The sequence below is a fragment of the Rhinopithecus roxellana genome, chromosome 7, assembly GCF_007565055.1.
Source record: "Rhinopithecus roxellana isolate Shanxi Qingling chromosome 7, ASM756505v1, whole genome shotgun sequence".
NCBI classification, from domain to species: Eukaryota; Metazoa; Chordata; class Mammalia; order Primates; family Cercopithecidae; genus Rhinopithecus; species Rhinopithecus roxellana.
In genome coordinates, this window is record NC_044555.1 from 61,954,339 (window position 1) to 61,978,884 (window position 24,546).

Here is a 24,546-nt window from a genome sequence, read left to right on the forward strand (position 1 = left end):
TTGCCTTGTCTCAGATGAAACTTTGGACTTTGGACCTTTGAGTTAGTGCTGCAACAAGTAAAGACCTTGGGGCACTGTTGGGAGGATGTAATTGTATTGTAATCCTCAATATTGGAGGTGGAGCCTGCTGAGAGGTGTTCGGGTCATGGGGGCAGATCCCTTATGGCTTGATGCTTAGTGAGTGAGTTCTCATGAGATCTGGTTGTTTGAAAGTGTATGACACCTCCCCCATCTCTCTCTCTCTCTCTCTCTCTCATTTGCTCCTGCTTTTGCCATGTGATGTGCTGGCACCCCTGTGCCTTCACCATGATTATAAGCTTCCTGAGAACTCCTCAGAAGCTCAGCAAATGCCAGCATCGTGCCTCCTGTAAAGCTTGCAGAACCATAAGCCAATTAACTTCTTTCCTTTATAAATTACCCAGTCCCAGGTATTTCTTTATAGCAATGTAAGAACAGCTTAATAAAAAGGAGTATTTCATTTTCTATATGAAAATGTGAGAGAAAGACCCAGAAGCCTTAACATCTTTGACTACAACAAAAACAAGGTAGAAATTCGGACAAAACAATGGTAAAAAAGTGAACTTCTAACTTCGATCTTTTGAATTATAAGAGATATCCTCAGGGTACACCTTCCTGGTATTTGACACCATCTCATTTAAAAGTCCTTTCTTTACTGTACATTATGGAAACAATATATATTACATATACACACACACACACACAATACATACATAATCTTAATTTGGGAAAATCTCACTCTTTTTTTATTGTATCCGGTCTTTCTTCTTCTAATTTGGTGATACCCTGTGAACCTGTGTATTGAGTAATCTTCCTAGCTCGCTCTTGCCAAGAGAGCAATACATTCTGCTTGCTCTTATGAGCCCTGGTGGTAGTTCCATTTTTATCTAACACTAATGAACCCTTCTATACATATGCCAATAAGTGATTATTATATAGACAATAGATGATGAGTTTTCAGTCATGTTGCATTGAAGAGAGCACAGGGAATTTAGGTAAGTTCATTGGTATTGATGTATATGTTCCAAAAGTGACTTTAGCACATGTGTAACTAAGAGTCCTGAGAGGATGAATAAACAATCCCTACACTGTTGCTACATATTCAAAACACATTATTTTTTACTTCTTTGCTCTTTTATAAAGGTAACATGAACAAGTTATTCTTGAATTCCGAAGCAGCCCATTGGAATGAATGATGTGGGACAATTTGACCAAGTTCAAGTACATAATTCTGGCAGTAAATGAAAGAATAATTTAATCAATACCACAATTCCATGAAGATGGAATCTTCCATTGGACTTAGAAGATGATCCTGGATTACTTTCTTCACAAGAAGAGATTAGAAGTACATGCTATTCAAGGTGATATTTATTCTTTCTATTTAAGCTATCAAGAAGACATAAAGGGCAAGGTCATAGTGTCAAACTCTCCCCTCTCCTGCCCCATCAATTTGTGGACTATTTTAACATTCAAAAGGTTTGAAATTAGATCAGAAGATGAAACTTTTCCTTTGGCCGTCTTTTTTATTTTCAATTTCTTATAAAAGCTTTTTTTCAGAATGTCCATCTTTACACAGTTATGATTATAACTCCTATGGTAACTTTTAGGGCAAAATCAATAAGACCTCTTAAAATTCTGCAAGAAAGACCAGTTTTGTTTTATTCAATTTTACTCTAATAATACAAAGGCATTGGGAAAGGATTCAGTGAGAATAAACTTACATTGTATACTTTCAGATATTTCTTAGTCCAACACTATGGCTCTTAAATGGCATCAAACCAATTCAGAGACTAAAGCAGTTATGTGGGAAACATACAGTAATTATAAAGAGATCTAACAATGTCCTAATATCCTCAAAATTCTTCCCTAATTCTTAGAAAACAAAGAACATGCTATGTTATGTTGATGTTCATAGTTTCATATTAAAAATGCAGTCTGGAGAAAAAAAAAAAACTAAGATGTTTTACTTGGGTTTCTTATTTGAGGATCATGAATTGCCCCTTAGTATGTGAATTCTCTGAAGAATGGAAGATAGGCCTGGCACAGTGACCCACACCTGTAATCCCAGCACATTGGGAGGCGGAGATGGGTGGATCACCTGAGGTCAGGAGATCAAGACCAGCCTGGCCAACATGGCGAAACCCCATCTCGATTGAAAATGCAAAACAAAATTAGCTGGGCATGATGGCAGGAGCCTATAATCACAGCTACTCAGGAGGCTGAGGCAGGATAATCCCTTGAACCCGGGAGGCAGAAGTTGTAGTGAGCCGAGATCACGCCATTGCACTCCAGCTTGGGCAACAGAGTGAGACTCAGTCTCAAAAAAAAAAAAATGAATGAAAGATGAAATTTTTGGGGGGAATCGGAAAGTTCCACATGAATCTGACATTGCACTTACACAAAATACATATGCAAATTTGAAAGATGATTGTATAATCTCCTAAGCTGGGTCAAATAGTTATCAATTTACTTATGAGTTTTTGCCTTTTCTTAGAAAACAGATGTTGAGTACCACTCAGAGCTAGTTTCTGTACTCCATCCTAAGATAAAAAGATAAATGAATCCTGATCAAAACTTTCTTGCAAGTGCTTCTTGAATGGTAAAGAAAGCAGGTGTAAGCTGGTAGTTTCCATGCATGTGGAAAGTGCTGTGATTGAGAGCTTGGTGTGGAAGCCCAGAGATAGAAATCTGGCAGAGAAGACAGAATAGGCTTCAAGTTGGAGTTTTCCAACTATAGAAGAGGAGTAACAAGAGGAAACAACTTGAACTGGGAGGAGGAACATGTGAAAATATGGTCAATCTCAAGAGTAGGAAGAAGTGGCTGAAGTTCAGAAACACAGTGTAGGGGGTGACGAAAAAGGTGGGAACAAATGTAAGTAAGAACAGTTGACCTTAAGGTGACTCACATTCTTAGTTCAGAGACTACATGAAATAAAAATGTAAGAAGATGAGCTCAAATTTGAATATACTATTTTTAGGTAAATATATGGCATTTGTATTGAAATGACCAGTTAACAGACAGATATATTTATATGGAACATAGAATAGGCAATTGATTTTGATGTAAATTTTATGACTCTTTGGTTAATTATTTGTCAAAAACAAATCTGTACAAGGCAATGCTTAGACAAAGTTTATTAAAAAATAGTAGTTCTCAAACTTTAATGTGCGTTATAATCTGAGTTGATGACAAAATGCAGATTTATAATATTCACATTATCTCATTCTGATTCAGTATTTTTGAAGCTAGATCCAAGAATGTATGTTTTAACACATGCTCCAGATGATTCCAAGGTTCACACATTAAGAAAAAATATTAAGTAACAGAAGCAAGGCATGAAAACAACCTGGAAAAATGAAAACTTTTGAATAGCAACAAGCATAGAAATGAAAAAGAGGTGGTATACACTGAGAAGAAACTAGTTAGAAAGAGATATGTGTGGATCTTCATCCTCAGGTGGGAGTACTCCAGTCTCAGGTGGGAGTTCTCCAGTCAAGGGTGCTGTCCCCACTGAGCCAACCACAGCAAGGCAGAGGTCCCAGAGAAAACACTGGACAATGTGGAATAATTACCCACTGGGAATAAAAGCTTAAGGGGAAGCCATGGATTGAATGTCCTTGGCAACTTCGGCCTAGATTTCAGAGGATGTATCAGATAGCTTGGGTGCCCAGGCAGAAGCCTGACAGGAACAAACTTCACGGAAAGCCTCTCCTAAGGCAGTACCTAGTGAACCCTTGGAAGCAGATCTTCTCCCCTTCAGACCCGAGAATTATAGAGCCACCAGCAGCATGCAACCCCAGCCTGGAAAAGCGATAGGCATTCAACTCCTATTAATGTTAGCAGCCACATGGATTGCACTCAGCAAAGGGAGGGGCTGCCCCTGGCCTTGGGAACCCACCCCTTATACCAGTGTGCCCAAGATGTAGGATATGGTGTTAATGGTGACTATTTTAGAGCTTTAAGATTTAATGCCTATCTTGCTGGGTTTCAACTTATGTGGGGCCTGTTTCCAGTTTCCTTTGGCCTATTTCTCCCTTTTAGAATCATATCTTGGAAGTAAGCAATATGATTTTGATTTTACAGGCTCATAGCTGTAAGGAACTTTCCTTGAGTCTTAGGACTTTGGACTTTGGAATTTTGAATTGATGCTGGAGCATGTTAAGACTTTTGGGGACCATTGGAGACCACTGAGATGAAATGATTGTATTTTGTATGTGAGAAACAGATGAGATTTAGGGTATCAGGGGCAGAATGCTATGCTTTGGATATTTGACTCTCCAAGTGTTGAAATCTGATCTCAGTATTAGGGATGGGTGCCAAATGGGAGGTGTTTAGGTCATGGGGCAGATCCCTCATGAATGGCTTCATGCAGTCCTTGTGGTAATGAGTGAATTCACTCTCTATTAGTTCTCATGAGAACTTCTTGTTAAAAAGAAGCTGGCATGGCCGGGCGCGGTGGCTCAAGCCTGTAATCCCAGCACTTTGGGAGGCCGAGACGGGTGGATCACGAGGTCAGGAGATCGAGACCATCCTGGCTAACACAGTGAAACCCCGTCTCTACTTAAAAAATACAAAAAACTAGCCGGGCGAGGTGGCGGGCGCCTGTAGTCCCAGCTACTCGGGAGGCTGAGGCAGGAGAATGGCGTAAACCCGGGAGGCGGAGCTTGCAGTGAGCTGAGATCTGGCCACTGCGCTCTAGCCTGGGCGACAGAGCGAGACTCCGTCTCAAAAAAAAAAAAAAAAAAAGAAGCTGGCACATGCCTTCCCTCTCTCTCTCACTTCCTCTCTTGCCATGTAATCTGCACATTCTGGCTGTCCTTTACCTTTCACCATGAGTGGAAGTGCTTAAAACCCTCACCATGATTTTTGTACAGTCAGCAGAACCATGAGCCAAAAACACTTCTTTATGTATTACCCAGCCTCAGGTAGTTCTTTATTACAACACAAATGTACTAAGACAAGACTGAAGAATTTGGAAGACCAGGATAGAAAAAGCCTAGATTGATATGAATAGAGCATGAAGGGTGATTCTGGCATGGGCTCAGAAGAGAGGAACCTTAGAGAAAGTCTGAAATGTCTTAGAGATTGCATAATGTGTCATGATCAGAATGTTGGTAGATGTATGGATAGTAAAAGTCATTCTGATGAAGTCTCAGATGGAAAGGCGAAGGAAGTATTGGAGATTTGAGTTATGGCCATTCTTTCTATAATGTTGCAAATAACTTGGCTGAATTTGTCCCTGGCCAAAGGCTTTATAGAAGGCAGAATTTAAGATCAATGAAGTATGATATCTGGTGGCAGAAGAAATTCTAAGCAAAATACAGAATGACCGCATGACTACTTTTAACCTAACAGAGTAAGATGCAAGTAGAGAGAAATTATTTAAAGATGTTTACAACTAAAAGGGAAGAAGAATGGAGAAATTCGGAGAATTCACAGCCTTACCATGTAAAGAGTGAAAAAGGTGTCTTTAGGAAAGCAAACCAAAGATGTGGCCAAGAGACCATTTTCTAAAGAGATTAATATGGATTAAAAGAATCCAGGTGTTATTCACAAAGAGAATGGGAGGATGACCCTCAAGGTATTTCAGAGATCCTTGAGGCAAGCTAGGACCTTGAGGGCAAGGTTTCCAGGGAGGCACAAACAAGACCTCAGCATTCACTGCCCTGAGCCACCTCAAGTCTGCTCCCTGCATTCCAGTGCAATGTTCATTGACTTCTCTACCTTTGGTTCAAGTTATCCCATGTGTGGCTTATGCTGCTGCTCCAGAGGGCACAAAGGGTAAGCCTTGGTGATATGCACATGGTGCTGACTCCAAAGACATGTGGAGTGTATGAGCTGTAAGGCTGTGAGACTTGCACTAAGATTTTAAGTGATGTAGCAGACACTCTTGACATCAAGGCAGAGACTTGTTGCTGGGGTGGAGCCACCACAGAGACCACCTAATAGGATAATACTGAGCACCAATATGGAGTCAGGGTAGCCACAGAGAGCTTGCACTATAGCAATACCTAGTGGAGCTGAGAGGAAAAGGCCACCCAAAGATCCCAGAACTGTAGGGCCACTAGCATCCAACTCAAGCCTGGGAAAGGTGCGGGTAAGAAACTCCAACTTGTTAAGAATGATGGTTTCCAGCTGCATCCATGTCCCTACAAAGGACGCAAACTCATCCTTTTTTATGGCTGCATAGTATTCCATGGTGTATATGTGCCACATTTTCTTAATCCAGTCTGTCACAGATGGACATTTGGGTTGATTCCAAGTCTTTGCTATTGTGAATAGTGCCGCAATAAACATACGTGTGCATGTGTCTTTGTAGTAGAATAATTTATAATCCTTTGGGTATATACCCAGTAGTGGGATGGCTGGGTCATATGGTACATCTAGTTCTAGATCCTTGAGGAATTGCCATATCACAAGAAGAGAAAACCAAACACCGCATGTTCTCACTCATAGGTGGGAACTGAACAATGAGATCACTTGGACTCGGGAAGGGGAACATCACGCACTGGGGCCTATTATGGGGAGGGGGGCGGAGGGAGGGAGTGCATTGGGGAGTTATACATGATATAAATGATGAATTGATGGGTGCTGACGAGTTGATGGGTGCAGCACACCAACATGGCATAAGTTTACATATGTAACAGACCTGCACGTTATGCACATGTACCCTAGAACTTAAAATATAATAATAAAAAAAAAAAAAGAAAAAAAAAAAAAAAAAAAGAAACTCCAACTTGTTAGAGCTACTGTGTGAACTGAGCCCAGCAAAGTCATAGGGGCAGGTCTGGCTGAGACACTGGAGACCCAATCCCAGCTCCATTATGCCAAAGATGTGCAACATGGAGTCAAAGGAGATTAGTCTCCAGCTTTAAGACTTCATGTTGTCTTTTCTGCAGTGTTTTGGACTTACTTGAAACCGGTTACTTCTTTCTTCTTGCCTATTTCTTACTTTTGGAATGGGAATGTCTATCTCATGCCTGTCCCACCATTGCATTTTTAAAGCATGTCACTTGTTAGTTTTACAGGTTTACTGCTGGAGGGGAATTAGTCTTAGGATAAGTCATGTTTTGAGTCTCACCCATATCTTACTTAAATGAGACATTGGTCTTAGGTGTTTTGAATTGATGCTGGAGCAAGTCAAGGCTTTGAGGACTATTGAGATAGAATGAATATATGTTGCATTGGGAAAATAATATAAACTTTTGGTGGCGAGAGGCAAAATGCTATGGTTTGATCATGTCCCTTATAATTAATATATTATAAAATTAATCCCCAATGCAACAGTGTTGAGAGATAAGACCTTTAAGAGGTGATTAGGCCCTGAGGGCTCTGCTCTCATAAATGGGTTAATGTCATTATGGCAGGAGTGGATTAGTCATTGAGGGAATGGGTTACTGAAAAAATAGATGAGTTCAGCCCCCTTCCTCCCTCTCTGACCCTTCCACCTTCCACCATGGGATGATGCAGCAAGAAGGCTCTCACAAGATCTGACCTCTCAATCTTGGACTTCCTACCTTCCAGAACTGTAAGAAATAAATCTCCAGCTTTCTTTAAATAAAGTATTCAGTCTGTGGTATTATGTTATAGCAACACAAGATGAACTAAAGCCAGGGGTATTGTAAGGAACTTAAGGAAAGTTTTGAGTTCTAACTAACTTCCCAGTAAACACATATTGAACTTTACCTTCAGGAAATTAAAAAATGGCATTCATTTAGCGTCTTGCTTTTAACCAAAGTGAATATTGTAAGGGTTTGTTTGTAACAAATTCTTCTTTTTTTTTTTTTGTTTGTTTCCAAAACTGTCTTCATTTTGCCCTTCCTTTCAAATTACACCTTTGCTGGAATATAGAATTCTGGGTTCATAAATAATTTTCATCTCAATACTTTCAAGCTTTTACCCCATTTTCTGTGGTTTTTCTTGTTGATAGTGAGAAATCTAGAATGCCAAATTACTAACTTTTAGGTAACCATTTTAACTTTTAAGACTTTTTTACTTATTCTTGATTTCCTAAAATTTTTCTATTACATATTCAGAAATTGATCTAATTATGTTTATTATTATTATTTTATTCTGATTGTTACTTAAAATGCACTATTCATTTAATACAGGCATTTCTACTCAACATCTGAAAAATAGCTAATATTATATTAAATATTTATTCCCTGCCATTGTCTACTTCTCTATATTCTGGAACAGAGATTACAGGAGATTAGTGCCTGAAGTTTTAGTGTAAACTATCTCAATAAATCTTGTGAGAATCTTAAATGCTTGCACATATATTTTCCATCTTTCATTGCTTTGCTGTGTGGTAAGTGAAGTGTTCAGTGCTATCTTCCAAGGCACTGTTTATTAATTACTTTCTGTTTTGATATTATTATTTCTCATATTTTGATTAGATTATTTTTATTTTTTTATTCTTCCCTTTAATTGAGCACAGTAAAGCCATGATATTTTATTGGTAACCTGCTTAAAATTGTAAAAATTATTTTATTTGGCCCAGCCATACTGCCTAGGACAAAAGTTGCATATAATTCTAATCTCATCTAGATGTGTTCTTATAAATGGTATATAAAAAAACTTCAACATCCTAAATATGATGCACTCAGTGTGAAGCATATCAGAGCTGGACATGACATTTATGTCCTTGATGGGCCTGGATTATCCAGGTCCTTTACCTTGTCTTTCCTGGAACCAGCCAATGTTCTGTGATATATGCTTTCTCCAGGACATAAAGCTCAAAGTAAGCCTTTATTCCCAATCTCAGCATTTCCGGCATGGTCAAAGCCTGGTAGATGGTTGACTTTTGTGTAGACCTGTCCAGAATGGTAGTAACACATCTTGTACATGAGGCAGTTGAGCAGTGCTGGAGAACCCTCATGGCCCACACAGAATTCCCCAATTGGAGTACAATAGTCATTCTCTTTGATATGTTTTCTTGTGTTTGTGCTCCCTCCAATCTGGACCGCCCAAAGAAACTCGCTGATATCATCATAGCAATACTCAGTGAAGTCTCCAACAATGACCTCATGCTTTCTCATGATCTCATAGGGTTTTCCTCTGTGGATGCCATTGCCTGAACTACTCAAGAAATATTGGTATTATTTCATGTGTTATTGTCCACAAAAATTGTCCAGTTCACCTTAGCTATAATCTGGTAGCTATGATCCCAACATAATATGACCTTTGCATCCTCTGGAGTATTGTGAAAAAGCCAATAATATGCTTCTCAGTAGTCATCAGAAATAATGCTACTGTCATATCCACCCCAGGCATATAGGATGAAGGTAGAAGAAGAGAAGGCCTTACTGTTCACCCAGGATTGAGTAAAAAGTGTAGGGGATGAGAAAGAAAGCCAAAATGGACTAAGGCCATTTTGGCATTAATATCATCCCACTTGCTGCTTCATTCTAAATCAGATAGGTAGAATCCTGTTGCTTTTCTTGTCTGGATGACTTATGTCCAGTTTCTTCCCATATGTGGACAACATTTGGGAGACTCCAGTGCTGGAAAGAATGTACATAACAGGCGCCAATACTAGCATTAGACGCACCATTACAGCTTAAAAGTGCACCCTGGTCACACCATAAATGATGTTAAACCTCTGAGCATCAAACAAGTTGCTAAAGCAGGAATAGAGATCAATTAGAAACATAAGGACAAGGAAATGCAAGTCAAAATAGTATGAGGATCAAGTCATGGCTGATGCTCAAACACAGAAGCAATGATGGGGATGTTGGTCTTAGCATAAGAAGGACATAGCAGTGAGTAGAAATGCCATGTCCAGGGAGGGATTTTTTTCTGTCAGCATGAAGAGCGCTCCCATAGTGAGAAGGATAAGGCCTACCAGAGAGAGGACACTCTGGAAAAGAACTTCGATTTGCCGTGGATTCAACTTGCACAGGTAATCCAGAAAGGCATGGATATGGCCGAGACCAAAAACCCCAATGGTTTCCATGCACTCTGATGAAAAGACAGGCTGGAAAGCCACAGAACAGGTCTGCATAGAAAGAATAGTGCCCAGGCAGTAAACAGTACAGCAGGCCATGTAGATCCAGTGGGAGAAACAGCCTGTGAGCATCAGCACCGGTAGATGGAGAGGGATCAAATTGATCAGGAACACAACATCTCCCCATGAAGAGTCCATTTAGAAATAAGCAAGGGCACACTTAGCCTCCAATAGATGCAACCAGTCTTTACTGCCTTGATCCACGTATTGTAGGTGAGTAGGATGCAAAAGATGGCAATCCCTTCCTTATCATATGAGCCAGTCACAGATTGGAAGATATATGTGAGAACCATAGCAAACACAGCAGCAAAAAGAAGCCCAGTGCCTGCATCCTTGAGCTCTTTTGTAAGGTGGCAATGACAATAATGATGAAGGAGGAGACACACAGACATTCTGAATGTCCATGGTGAGTTGGAAAAATTGGAGTATGTGGTAGATTGCAGCAGGGGTGATAATTAAGCCTGGGTAAATTGTTCCTCCAATGATTCATCCCAATGACGACTAGGCTCTCCAATCACATAAGCTATAGAATTTATAAAACTCTTCCTTAGCCAGAAACCTGGTAGTCTGATAACTAAAGTGTGGATTAACCTTATAGATAACACTTTAAAATCTCAGGACAGCAAAGAGACAGCTGGAGAAAGAACATAGTGGCCACTGACATAATGAGAAGCTTCAGAACTGTGTTCTGCCTTCTCATAGGACAACCACAAAAATCCATCCAGCCTTAGTCATCTTGACATCAACGGGTGGCAACAGACAACACTCAGCTGGCCAGAATTCCTAAGCAATCCCCTAGGCTCCCTCAGCGAGCTATTCAGTGTGCACCCAACCCTGGCAACCTGATTATTTTTAATATTCATATTTTATATATGTAACTTGTTTAATACTTTCTTGTTCATTTCTGAATGTTATGCTTTAATCTCTTTGAGTATACCAACCAAATTTATTATAAAATATTTGTCAAATTATTTCATACAATTAACATCATCAAGAGGCAATCCTGTTCTGTATTTAGTTGGTTATATTTTTACTTTTAAAAGTTAATTTATTTTTTAATTGGCAAAATGTTTATATATTTATCCTGCACAACATGTTGTTTTGAAATATGTATGCATTGTAAAACAGCTACATTGAGCTAATTAACATACATTTTCTCACATACTTATTTTTCATGGCAAGAACACTTAAAATGTTGGTTGTATTTCTTAGCTTTAGATTTCTTCATGCATTTTAGAATTGTGGATCACAGGCTTATTTGAGGGGAACATATTTTTTGCTTTGCATTGCTTTATTTTTCTTTAATTCCCTTGTCTCCCTCCTCCCTGACGAGAAGTTATGAGGCTACATTATAATCAACATTTGTGCCTCCTCCCTGGTAGGGATATGAAGGATTTACAAGACTGGCTACTGAGCCTCAGGCAGCCCTGTCCTGAGGCTATGCCAGTATCCTCAGGCTTATGTTGCCTGGAAACCCCACAAAAATTGTAGCCTCAGGCACCAGTTGTCAGTATATTTTCACCCTACTTTTATTAATCATAAGCTCCTGGATTTAAGCAGTGAGGCCAACTTTATTTCTCCATTTTACACGGATCTATAGTCCTTCCCACCCGCTAGGAGATGAAGTTGTAGCTTCTATTGCCTGCTTTGGAATATAGTACTTCAGCTCCATTAACCACTTCAGCCTTCTATTTTTGTCTCTGGTCTATGAAAATGTTTATCTTGTCAAGTATCTTTGATTATTTATTTTTATACTGTATCCATCTTTGCCAAATTTGTAGAGCAGAAGGGGTTACATCAAAGAAGAAACAGAGCATGCCATTTTTACTGGTGTCTCTGGGTTCATTTTAACTCACATTCCATTAGTGATTTGTCAGTGTAATTCGTAAAGGAAATCCAACCACTTTGAAGTAAAAATTACTATGGAGTATCCAGTAGTTTAAAAATATAGAGGATAATCGATTACTAAAATTCTTTCTGCTCTGTTTCAAGAGGTGCAATCAACTAGTTAAGGATATTGGAATGGTTCCTCCTTATCAGCTATCACTGAGAAGAGCCTCAGTGTCTACATTTTAGTGGTGGTTATGTAATTTTTATACCTTTTTCTGCAAGAGTGAAAACATTTACACTGAATATCAGGTTGTTGAATCTTTATATCTTTGCTTGTACATTAACATGTACCTGAGTGAAGGTCTGAAGTACTCTGTTTTTAAGCCAGAAAATGATATGTTTTATTGAGCTTTAAGCTGAAGGTCTTATTTTAAAAAAGTATACCTACAAGTAAACAACCATTTCCTCTTATAAGAAGAACTACATTCACCTAAATTGAGACATAGATTGTATATTTTACCATATTATACCATATTATATGGTTTTACCATGTTTGCCATATTATAGAGTCTGCATAGACAGATTAACATCTTTATTCAAGTGAACTAAGAATATATGTATCTATTAATTCACTCTACTGGACCTTAGCTGAGAAATATCCTTAGTATGCTTCAAGTCCTTGACCACAGGTGGGGAATCCTCTGTACCCAGACATCCAGCAGAGTCCCTCTCCCTTTATGTTTCAATCTGCTAAGATTCCAAAGTTATGAATTTTACTTGGCTTGCCTCCTAATTATTTTACTCCATGATCTGGTTAAAGACTTTGAGCCCTGTTCTGGAACAATTCTTCTTTCTTGTTCTGCACAGATCAGATCTTCCTCCGGCGTTCAAGCCATATTTACTTTTTGTACACTGACTCAGTGGTGTCCACTGTAGATACTGCTTTCTTATGGCTCTTGCTTACCTCTCTTATCTTTATCAATTATTAGCCTCTTCTGTTTCCCTCCATCATGCCAGCACTGAATGAAGGCCATAAAACCTTGGATGGGAATTTGAGGTATTATAGTTTACTTGGAAGTTGACCAAAGGAAGCACCATTAGGGGAGTGAGAAATTGAAATGAAAAAGAGGATAAAGCCAGAAAAGGGTGTGTTATTACAAGGTTAGTGCTATGGGCAACTGGGGCTCACTTCTACTGGAGACCTCTGGAATCCGGAATAATATATGCCTCAGAGTTAACCCCTTCCTTTTCCAGGGGAATGTTGGGTCCAGTATTTATCCTCTAATTCCCATTTGTCATTTCAAACGGCTGCTCCCTAAGAGCACTAACCTTCTTAGGGCATTAACTTACACATGGGTGAAAGAAAGCCTTCAGGCAGAAATTTGCCATAGACAAGATTGTCAGGTATTAGACAGTGAATGTTAAGAAATTATGGAGGAGGTACTAGTAGTAACTGATGAAACTCTCGATTCACTGGACTCATCCTCAATATTCATGTTTATTCTCCCACATGACCCCATGGTTACTTGAATAAGGGATATGGAATCGACCTAGAAAAAACAAAATTAGATTCTCTTTCTAGGCATTTCTCATTGGAACTGAAGAAGCTATTTGGTCCCACCTACTCAGGTAAGTTTGGGGGCTGAGAGGTAGCACTGTATGCAGCAAGAAAAGCATCAACAATTCCTGACTTCAGATAGAGAAATAAGGCAAATATACATCAAGAGACAAATTGGAGATGTTTGTTTACTAATGACATTCCAATGGTTTGTTCATATTCTGGGGATGTCTGTCTGTATTGCCTATCCTTGGGTTTCATGGATTGTATCTGGGTTTTATAAGTTTATCCTTCACTCTTAAATTTCAAGCATAAATTCTATACTCTGAATGAACTTAGCAAATGGATTTCCTTTTAGACCCATTTAAAGAGGATGCACAAGAATACTGGCATATGGATAAAAAACATAGGAGGTTGACGGTCTCCACATGTTACCAAAGTCAGACCAAGTTGGAGTGAGGAAGATGAAGTATATAGCTAGATAGATAGAGGAAAAAAAATACTATGAGGTACCTTACATATCTGAGTCAAGTACATTTTCATTTTAACATTTTTTATTATGGTGAAATATACATAGCATAAAATGTACCCATTAACCACTTTTAAGTGTACAGTTCAGTGGCATTAAGTACATTCAAATTGCTGTGCAACCATCACTAGTGTCAATCTCCAAAACACTTTTTATCTTTCCAAGCTGAAACTCTGTACCCAGTAAACAATAATTCCCTCTTTCTCCATTCCACAGCCCCAGGCAAACACCATATTATTTTCCGTCTCGATGATTTTGACTAGTCTAGGTACTCACACTATTAACTCACACATGTGTGAAAGAAAGCCCATAGGCAGTAAGTGGAAGCATACAGTGTTTGTCCTTTTGTGACTGGCTTATTTCACTTAGCATAATATCTTCAAGGTTCTTTCATGTTGTAGTATGTGATGGGATTAAATTTCCTTTTATGCTGAGTAATATTCCACTGTATGTATATGCCACATTTTGTGTATGCATTCATCCATCGATGAACACTTAAGTTCCTTCCTCCTTTTGGCTATTATAAATAATGCCGCTATGAACATGGCTATACAAATATATTTTCGAGTCTTTGATTTCCATTTCTTGGATATATATCCTGAAGTGAATTACTGGGTCATATGGTAACTCTATTTTTAATTTTTTGAAATTGCCACACTCTTTTCCACAGCACTTGCACCATTTTACATTAGCACCGGTGATGTATTAGGGCTCCAATTTCTGCATATGCTTTCCAACTGAGTCAAATAACATTTAATAAAGATTTATAGTATCCTCATCCAAGAGAGGTTTAGAATTACACATTCTTATTTTTCTGGTCACAGGTGTTGTTGCTAAGAACTGCTCCCTAGTATAATTAACTTTCTTATGGCATTAACTCACACATGTGTGAAAGAAAGCCCCTGGGAAGAAATTTGAAGTAGTTATACTTAAAAACATGTTTTTAATATTCTTTCTTAAATTAAAAATTTAAATTTACATGCAGTTGTAAAAATAAAAAACTGACATCTCATTACCCTTTGCCCAGTTACCCCAATACTAATATCTTGCTAGTGCTAGTATAATAGCACAAAAAGATATTGACATGGATATATATACTCAAAATACACAACAGTGCCATTACCAGGCTCCTTTAATGTTGTCCTTTTGTACCCAAGCTCCTTCCCATGCCATCCCAATCCCCTCTTTTACCCCTGGCAACCACTTATATGTTCTCCATTTCTATAATTTTGTCATTTCAAAAATATTACATAAGTGGGATCATCCAGTATGTTCTATTTAGGGATTGGATTTCTTCATTCAGCACAATTCCCTAGAGATTTAACCAGGTTGTTGTACCTAAATAATATGTTCCTTTATATCACAGAGTAGTATTCCATAGCATGAATCTTTGTAATATTCACATGGCTAACATATTATGTTTAGCCATTTAACTATTAAAAGATATCTACATTGTTCACACTTTTTGGCTACTAAAAAGTAAATTTGCCATGAACTTTCATGTATAGATTTTTGTGTGAACACACACTTTATTTATTAGGGATGAATACCCAAGAGTACAATTGCTGAGTCATATGGCAGTTGCATGTTTAGTTATATTGAAAACTGACATATTGTTTTCAGAGTGGTTTTGCTGCTTCCCATTACCACCAATAATGTATGTAAAATCCAGTTTCTCCACATCCTCAAAAGCATTTGGTCTGTTCATGTCCTTTGTCCACATTTAATGGGTTTGTTTGTCGTTTTCTTGTAAATTTGTTTCAGTTCCGTGTAGATTCTGGATATTAGACCTTTGTCAGGAGGATAGATTGCAAAAATTTTCTCCAATTATGTAGGTTGCCTCATCACTCTGATGATAATTACTTTTGCTGTGCAGAAGCTCCATAGTTTAATTAGATGCCGTTTGCAATTTTGACTTTTGTTGCAATAGATTTTGACTTTTTTGTGATGAAATCTTTGCCCATGCCTATGTCCTGAATGGTATTTCTAGATTTTCTTCTAAAGATTTTATAGTTTTGGGTTTTACATTTAAGTCTTTAATCCATCTTGAGTTAATTTTTATATAAGGTATAAGGAAAGGGTCCAGTTTCTATTTTCTGCACACGGCTAGCCAGTTTCCCCAGCACCATTTATTAAATAGAGAATCTTTTCCTCATTGCTTGTTTTTGTCAGGTTTGTCGAAGATCAGATGGTTGTAGATGTTTGGTCTTATTTCTGAGGTCTTTATTCTGTTCCATTGGTCTGTGTGTCTGTTTTCATTTTGTTTTTTTGTTGGTTACTGTACCCCTGTCGTATAGTTTGAAGTCTGGTAGTGTGATGCCTCCAGCTTTATTCTTTTTTGCTTAGGATTGTCTTTCTATACCGGCCCTTTTTTGATTCCATATGAATTTTAAGGTAGTTTTTTTCTAATTCTGGGAAGGATGTCAATGGTAGTGTAATGGGAATACCATTGAATCTATAAATTACTTTGGGCAGTATGGCCATTTTCACGATATTGATTCCTACTCATGAGCACGGGATGTTTTTCCATTTGTTTGTGTCCCCTCATTTCCTTGAGCAGTGGTTTGAAATTCTCCTTGAAGAGGTCCTTCACTTCCTTTGTTAACTGTTTTCCCAGGGATTTTATTATCTTTGTAGCAATTGTGAATGGGAGCTAAGTCATGATGTGGCTCTCTGCTTTTCTATTGTTTGTGTATAGGAATACTTGTGATTTTTGCACATTGATTTTGAAACCTGAGACTTTGCTGAAGTTGCTTATCAGCTTAAGGAGATTTTGGGCTGAGATGATGGGTTTTTCTAGATGATAGACTGGATAAAGAAAATGAGATACATATACACCATGGAATACTATGCAACCATAAAAAGGAAAAAGATGATGTCCTTTGCAGGGACATGGATGGAGCTTAGCTCTGCAAACTAACACAGGAACAGAAAACCAAACACCGCATGTTTTCACTTATAAGTGGGAGCTGAATGATGAGAACACTTGGACACAGGGAGGGGAACAACACACACTGCGACCTGTCAGGGGGCAGGGGGACAGAAAGCATCAGGATAAATAGTTAATGCACACAGGACTTAATACCTATGTGATGGATTGATAGGTGCAGCAAATCACCATGGCACATGTTTACCTATATAACAAACCTGTACATCCTGCACATGTACCCTGGAACTTAAAATTAAATTGAATTTTTAAAAAATTTGGTCTTTTCAATATTTTTAATCTTACCCATCCTGATACATGTATAGTAATACTTCATTGTGATTTATTTATTTATTTTACTATACTTTAAGTTCTAGGGTACATGTGCACAACATGTAGGTTTGTTACATATGTATACATGTGCCATGTTGGTGTGCTGCACCCATTAACTCATCATTTACATTAGGTATATCTCCTAATGCTATCCCTTCCCCCTACCCCCACCCCATGACAGGCCCCAGTGTGTGATGTTCCCCTTTCTGTGTCCAAGTGTTCCCATTATTCTATTCCCACCTATGAGTGAGAACATGCAGTGTTTGGTTTTTTGTCCTTTCTATAGTTTGCTAAGAATGATGGTTTCCAGCTTCATCCATGTCCCTACAAAGGACATGAACTCATCCTTTGTTATGGCTGCATAGTATTCCATGGTGTATATGGGCCACATTTTCTTAATCCAGTCTGTCATTGATGGACGTTTGGGTTGGATCCAAGTATTTGCTATTGTGAATAGTGCCACAATAAACATACATGTGCATGTGTCTTTATAGCAGCATGATGTATAATCCTTTGTGTATATACCCAGTAATGGGATTACTGAGGCAAATGGTATTTCTACTTCTAGATCCTTGAGGAATTGCCACACTGTCTTCCACAAAGGTTGAACTAGTTTACAGTCCCACCATCAGTGTAAAAGTGTTCCTATTTCTCCACATCCTCTCCAGCACCTGTTGTTTCATGTCTTTTTAATGATTGCCATTCTAACTGGTGTGAGATGGTATCTCATTGTGGTTTTGATTTGCATTTCTCTGATGGCCAGTAATGATGAGCATTTTTTCATGTGTCTGTTGGCTGCAAGAATGTCTTCTTTTGAGAAGTGTCTGTTCATATCCTTTGCCCACTTTTTGATGGGTTGTTTGTTTTTTGTCTTGTAAATTTGTTTGAGTTCTTTGTAGATTCTGGATATTAGCCCTTTGTCAGATGAGTAGATTGCAAAAATTTTCTCCCATTCCATAGGTTGCCTGTTAACTCTGATGGAAGTTTCCTTTGCTGTGCAGAAGCTCTTTAGTTTAATTAGATCCCATTTGTCAATTTTGGCTTTTGTTGCCATTGCTTTTGGTGTTTTAGACATGAAGTGTTTGCCCATGCTTATGTCCTGAATGGTATTGCCTAGGTTTTCTTCTAGGGTTTTACTGTCTGATGAAACAGACTTCAAACCAACAAAGATCAAAAGAGACAAAGAAGGACATTACATAATGGTAAAGGGATCAATTCAACAAGAAGAGCTAACTATCCTAAATATATGTGTACCCAATACAGGAGCACCCAGATTTGTAAAACAAGTCCTTAGAGACCTACAAAGAGACTTAGACTCCCATACAATGATAATGGGAGACTTTAACACCCCACTGTCAACATTAGACAGATCAACAAGACAGAATGGGATTGCTGGGTCGAATGGTATCTCTGTCCTTAGATCTTTGAAGAATCACCTCACTGTCTTCCAAAATGGTTGAACTAATTTACACTCACATCAGCAGTGTATAAACATTTCTTTTTCTCTGCAACCTCAGCAGCATCTGATATTTTTTGACTTTTTAGTAATAGCCATTCTGACTGGTGCACAATGGTATCTCATTGTGGTTTGGATTTGCATTTCTCTAATGATAAGTGATGTTGAGCTTTTCATATGATTGTTTGCCCCATGGATGTTTTCTTTTCAGAAGCATCTGTTCCTGTCTTTTGCCCACTTTTTAATGGGGTTGGATTTTTGTTTGTTTGTTTGTTTGTTTTGTAAATTTGCTAAGGTTCCTTGTAGATTCTGGATATTAGACCTTTGTCAGATAAATCAATTGCAAAAATTTTCTCCCACTCTGTAGGTTATTGGTTTACTCTGTTGAGAGTTTCTTTTGCTGTGCAGAAGATCTTAATTTAATTAGATCTCATTTGTCAATTTTTGCTTTTGTTGCAACTGCTTTTGCTGTCTTTGTCATGAAAACTTTGCCTGTGCCTATGTCCTGAATGGTATTGCCTAGGTTGTCTTCTAAGGTTTTTATAGTTTTGAGTTTTACATTTAAGCCTTTAATTCATCCAGATTTGATTTTTGTATATGTTGAAAGGAAGGGGTCCAGTTTTAATCTTCTGCTTATGGCTAGCCAGTTTTCCCAGCACCATTTATTGAATAGGGAATCCTTTCCTCATTGCTTGTTTTTGTCAGGTTTGTCGAAGATCAGATAGTTGTAGGTTTGTGGTCTTACATCTTTGCACTTTATGTAACATGTCACATCACTATAGCTACTTTTAAAATTTTTTGTTTTCAATTTTCATTACTTTGACCTTGCTGTATGTTAGGTGTGGGATTTTTGTGTTTCTTTTTTTCTATAGATGTATATCTTTTGCCAAATTTTGGAATTTTTCATTTATTATTTTTATAATTACATTTTCAGCCCTTTTTTCTCTGCTATTTTCAGAACTTTGATGGCATTAATACTAGGTATTTTGATATGAATTAAAAGTTTCCTAAGTCTGCTTGTAATTCTACTTTCTCACTCTTACTCAGTTTTGATAGTTTATTGTTTCATCTTTCAGTTCATTTATTATTTTTTTTCTTATATTGCCTGTTTCTTTGCTGGGACTTTCTATCTTTGCTGATAGTTTTTATTTTTGTTTGGGTCAAACATATTCATAATGTTTGTTGAAGCTTTTATTTTATCAGTTTTTGAAGGCAGCTGCTTTAAAATACTTGCCAGATCACTCTAACACCTCTGCGATCCTGGTGTTGGGATCTATTGGTCAACTTTTTTCATTCAGATTAAGGCTTTTTGGTTTGGGGTATGAAGAATAATTTTGTTTCTATTTGAAACCTGGACATTTTAGATATCATGTTATGAGTCTCTGTGTCTTATTTAAACTTTCTGTTTTAGGTGGTTTCATATTATAGCAGTCCAACAGGGAAAGGGAGACACCACATTTTTATAGCCAGGTGGAAGAAGAAGTCCAGGTTCTTTACTTGGCATCTTTTGATATTCAACGTGGATGTGTCTCTTGTTGTTGCTGGGTAAGGTGGAAGTTTGAGCTCTCCACTTGGCTTTACGTAACACTTTTTTGTTGGGAAGCATAAGTACTTGGTTATTGCTACTCACATGACCTTCAGTGACACCACAAAGAGGGTGTCATCACAGTTAAGAGATGATGAAAATCCTGTTTCTTTACTATTCTTCCTTTGAATACACCCTAATTAAGAGGGCGGGAGTGTCTTATTACTGCAGGGTATAAGTGGATATTCTGCCCTCCATGTTGTCTTCTTTGTCACTGTGAGTGGGGCAGAGCCTTATTACCACCGAACAGGAATGAATGTGAAATCCATGCTCCCTACTTGTGCTTCTCTGACACCATCTCAGTGAGGGGTCGTGGCATTTCATTACAGTCTGACAAGTGTGAGTGGGAATGTCAAAGTCTCAGCCTCCATTTGTTCTTTATTGGTGAAGGTGAAGGGGAGGGCTCCCTCAATGACGTTTTACAGTGTTTGGTTGGAATATAGCAGTAATTGTCTAAGTGTTCTGCCTGCTATGCTGACCTTTTCTTAGTCTTTTCTCTAAAGAGGGAAGGCTTTTTTTTTTTTTTTGAAAACTCACTGCTGTGTTGTTCCCTGAGTTCAGAGCTTCTTATCTACTTTATTCCTTTTCTCCGTATTTCAGTTATACACTTAAATAACTTAGAAGTTATTTTAGTTATACTAAGTGGGAGGAATAGAAAAAAGTTTATCTACTCCATCTTTACAGAAGAGGAAATCCATCTTTACATTTATTTAATTCAGAGAAAAAAAAATAGCACGGCTGCTTTCATTTCCACCAGTATCTTTGTCATCCATTTATTTCAAAAGTCAAAAGAAGCGCAGAGATATTCACCTATCAATCCCATTCTATGGTAAATCAATTTTCAACGTGACTCATAGGCAATTTTTTTTTTTTTTTTTTTGAGATGGAGTTTTGCTCTGTTACCCAGGCTGGAGTTCAGTGGCGTGATCTCGGCTCGCTGCAACCTCTGCCTCTCGGGTTCAAGCAATTCTCCTGCCTCAGCCTCCCAAGTAGCTGGGATGACAGGCATGCACCACCATACCTGGCTAATTTTTGTGGGGTTTTTTTTTGTATTTTTTTTTTTTTTTTTTTTTAGTAAATTTTGTATTTATTTTTCACCATGTTGGCCAGACTGGTCTCGAATTCCTAACCTCAGGTGATCTGCCCACCTTGGCCTCCCAAAGTGCTGGGATTACAGGCGTGAGCCACAGTGCCTGGCCTGACAGACACCTTTTGAATTTTTCTGCTATTTGTCTCTGTCCTCTGAATGCCTAAGAGAAATTCTAAAATTTAGGAGCATAAAGTTAAGCCCAATGCAGTCAAGGTGAATGGAACTGTGAAGTGATGAGCTTCTGAATGCTCTGATCTCACAAAGACTCCCCAGCATTTGAGACCAGGCCACTTTTGTCTGGTAGTGCTCTTGCCTCAATACAGGCTTGAGAAATCCTAACAAGCATTTCCTATCTTTTTCATTCAATAGCTTCAGGCAACTGATACTTAAATTATTGCTATAAATTTTATAAATATAAGTTAAATTTCAAATTTTTTTTTAAAAAATTCATCTCTCCTTATTGTAAACTTACTGACCAAAATAAAACAGCCAAATGCTTTGATTAAATGAAGATTCAAACATTATGTCTATAATTCCATAAGAAAATGTCCCAGTTTTATCTCGGTATTTATGTCTCTTAGATATTCAATAATTGCATTTTTCTGCAATAACATATTACAATAAAATAAATGACTGAAGAATAACTTATATTGCTGACACAGATCACAGTGTGTCACTAATGGCATATTAACTGCTCTTTAAGCGACTGGATAAATCTGCTGATTCACAAGAGACTCATGTAAAGGAAATCCAATTCATGGTGTGGCTCTTACCACTTTTACGGACATAAAATGCCTTCTTCCACATTATCCTTGTTTCAGTCATGGTAATATTGAGAGTAGCACCTGACTTGTAGCAAGATATTTTAACTGGGAAAGTTGACACATTTAATAATATGTCAAGTCTACTGTTTAAGGGACAGACACCGCTCAAAATAAAAATGGTATTTAAGAATATCTTTCATATAAAAATAATCCCCAGGGAACAAAGGTTTGCTCCATTTCAAAGATCAGAAAAGCAGTGCGGAAGGAGCATTATGAGCTTTTCAGAGACAAACAAAACCTGTGACTTTAGCTTCATCCCTGGGAATCCCTTGTAAGAAATCAAACATATATCTCAGTCCTGGGCCCAGTACAAACACATTCCTCCATATATCTCAGTCCTGGGCCCAGTACAAACATTCCTCCATTTGTCTCAACTTCCTGGGCCCAGTACAAACATTCCTCCATTTGTCTCAACTTCCTGGGCCCAGTACAAACATTCCTCCATTTGTCTCAACTTCCTGGGCCCAGTACAAACATTCCTCCATTTGTCTCAACTTCCTGGGCCCAGTACAAACATTCCTCCATTTGTCTCAACTTCCTGGGCCCAGTACAAACATTCCTCCATTTGTCTCAACTTTAGGAAAACACCACCTGGAGAGTCCCCGATAAGGTCACAACCGTTTGTGGAGTGTTTTTACTGAAAGCGTGGGAACCAATAAAAAACTGCTAAATGTATAACTTAAAATGTTAACCAATTGTAATGCTGTAACCAAAAGAATTCCCTTGTTTCTCTGTAACCTTACATATCCTGTTTACATCGGGCTGTAAAAATCGAGCACATGCATCGTTCGGGGCCCTCTTGAATGTTGTGGAACGGAGGGACCAAGTTCGAACTTGCAGTAAAGATCCTTGCCGCTTGGCTTTGACTCTGGACTCTGGTGGTCTTCTTCGGGGAATAAACGGTCTGGGCATAACACCCTATGTGATTTTATATCTAGGACAACCACTCCCAGAGGCCCACGCAAAACTTTAACAAAAGCAAAACATAACACTTAAGCAGATAGATATTTTTTTCTTCTTTTTAAAAATTGAGACAGGGCCTCATTCTATCTTGCAGGTGAGAATGCAGTGGCATGATTATAGCTCACTGCAGCCTGAAACTCTTGGGCTCAAGCAATCCTCCTGCCTTGGTCTCCCAGCTGGGACTACAGTCTCTCAAGTAGCTAAGATTATTAGCCCATGCCACTACACTCGGTTATTTATTTATTTATTTATTTATTTATTTATTTTGAGATGAGTTCTCGCTATTTGGCCCAGGCTCATCTCAAACTCCCGAACTTAAGTGATCCTCCTACCTTGACCTCCCAAAGCGTTGGAACTACAGACATGAGCCACCATGCCCGGACTTCTTGGCAGATGTCTTCATGGCTCAATTTTCCTCAGCATCTAGAGCACCTTACTGTTTTGTATGCCTTTGTAGGAGACCCCAAACTAAGAAGAAAATAGTTCCATCTGAAGCATGGTTTGGAGATGGGGGCTGTGCTTTTCTTACAGGTTTGCTTATGATTTATCATTTTTTGAAAGAATAATATGGTAAATTTGAAAATAAGATATGCATAAGAAAAATGTGACATTTATAATATATTTTTATAAATTTCAAAAAAGGTAAATATTTGAAATAACACTCTTCACTTAGACTCATATCACAGTCCTCCAAGAATGGATACATGCAGTAGTTATTTAAATAATAGCTTACAAGAAGTTGTGTACATTGTGGTGACTACATAGATATATACAGGCTGTAAATTGTTTGTAAGTTGTTAACATCTACATTTAGGAATAGAAAATGATGATACCAAATCTACATTTCAGCATCACTTGCTCCTGAATTCAGCATATAAGTTCTATTGCCTATGTAGATAGATGATCCACAGATATGACTTGGTGACTCAGAAAGAATATGTGGAAATCAGTCAGTTCATAAGTATCACTTCAAAAGGATATTTCTACACTATTGGATAAATAATTGTACATCTATTACAAATATTTTAGTAAGTAAACAAATCTCAAATATAAAGCTCAAAGGATTTTTACACATGTAGATGATCAAGATGTAGAATTTATCCCCCATCCAGATAGCTTCTTTGTGCCTGTTTAATATTCCCCAGAAAGTAGCAACAATTTCAAATGCTATCACTATGAAATTGTTTCGGTTGTTTTGGACTTCTTAGAAATGAAATCTGTGGGCAAAAGAGAGAGAGATCAGCCTGTTACTATGTCTATATAGAAAGAAGTAGACATAAGAGACTCCATCTTGTTCTGTATTTGAGATGCTGTTAATCTGTGACCCTACCCCCAACCTTGTGCTTGCAAGAGACGTGTGCTGTGGTGACTCAAGGTTTAAAGGATTTTGGGCTGTGCAGGGTGTACTTTGTTAAACAAGTGCC

The 24,546-nt window shown here is 38.1% G+C and overlaps 1 pseudogene; it reads right to left on the reverse strand.

The window, feature by feature from the left end:
• Nucleotides 1-8,658: 8,658 nt before the first annotated feature.
• The window catches only part of LOC104653989, a 56,734-nt pseudogene continuing 40,846 nt past the window's right edge, over nt 8,659-24,546 (reverse strand).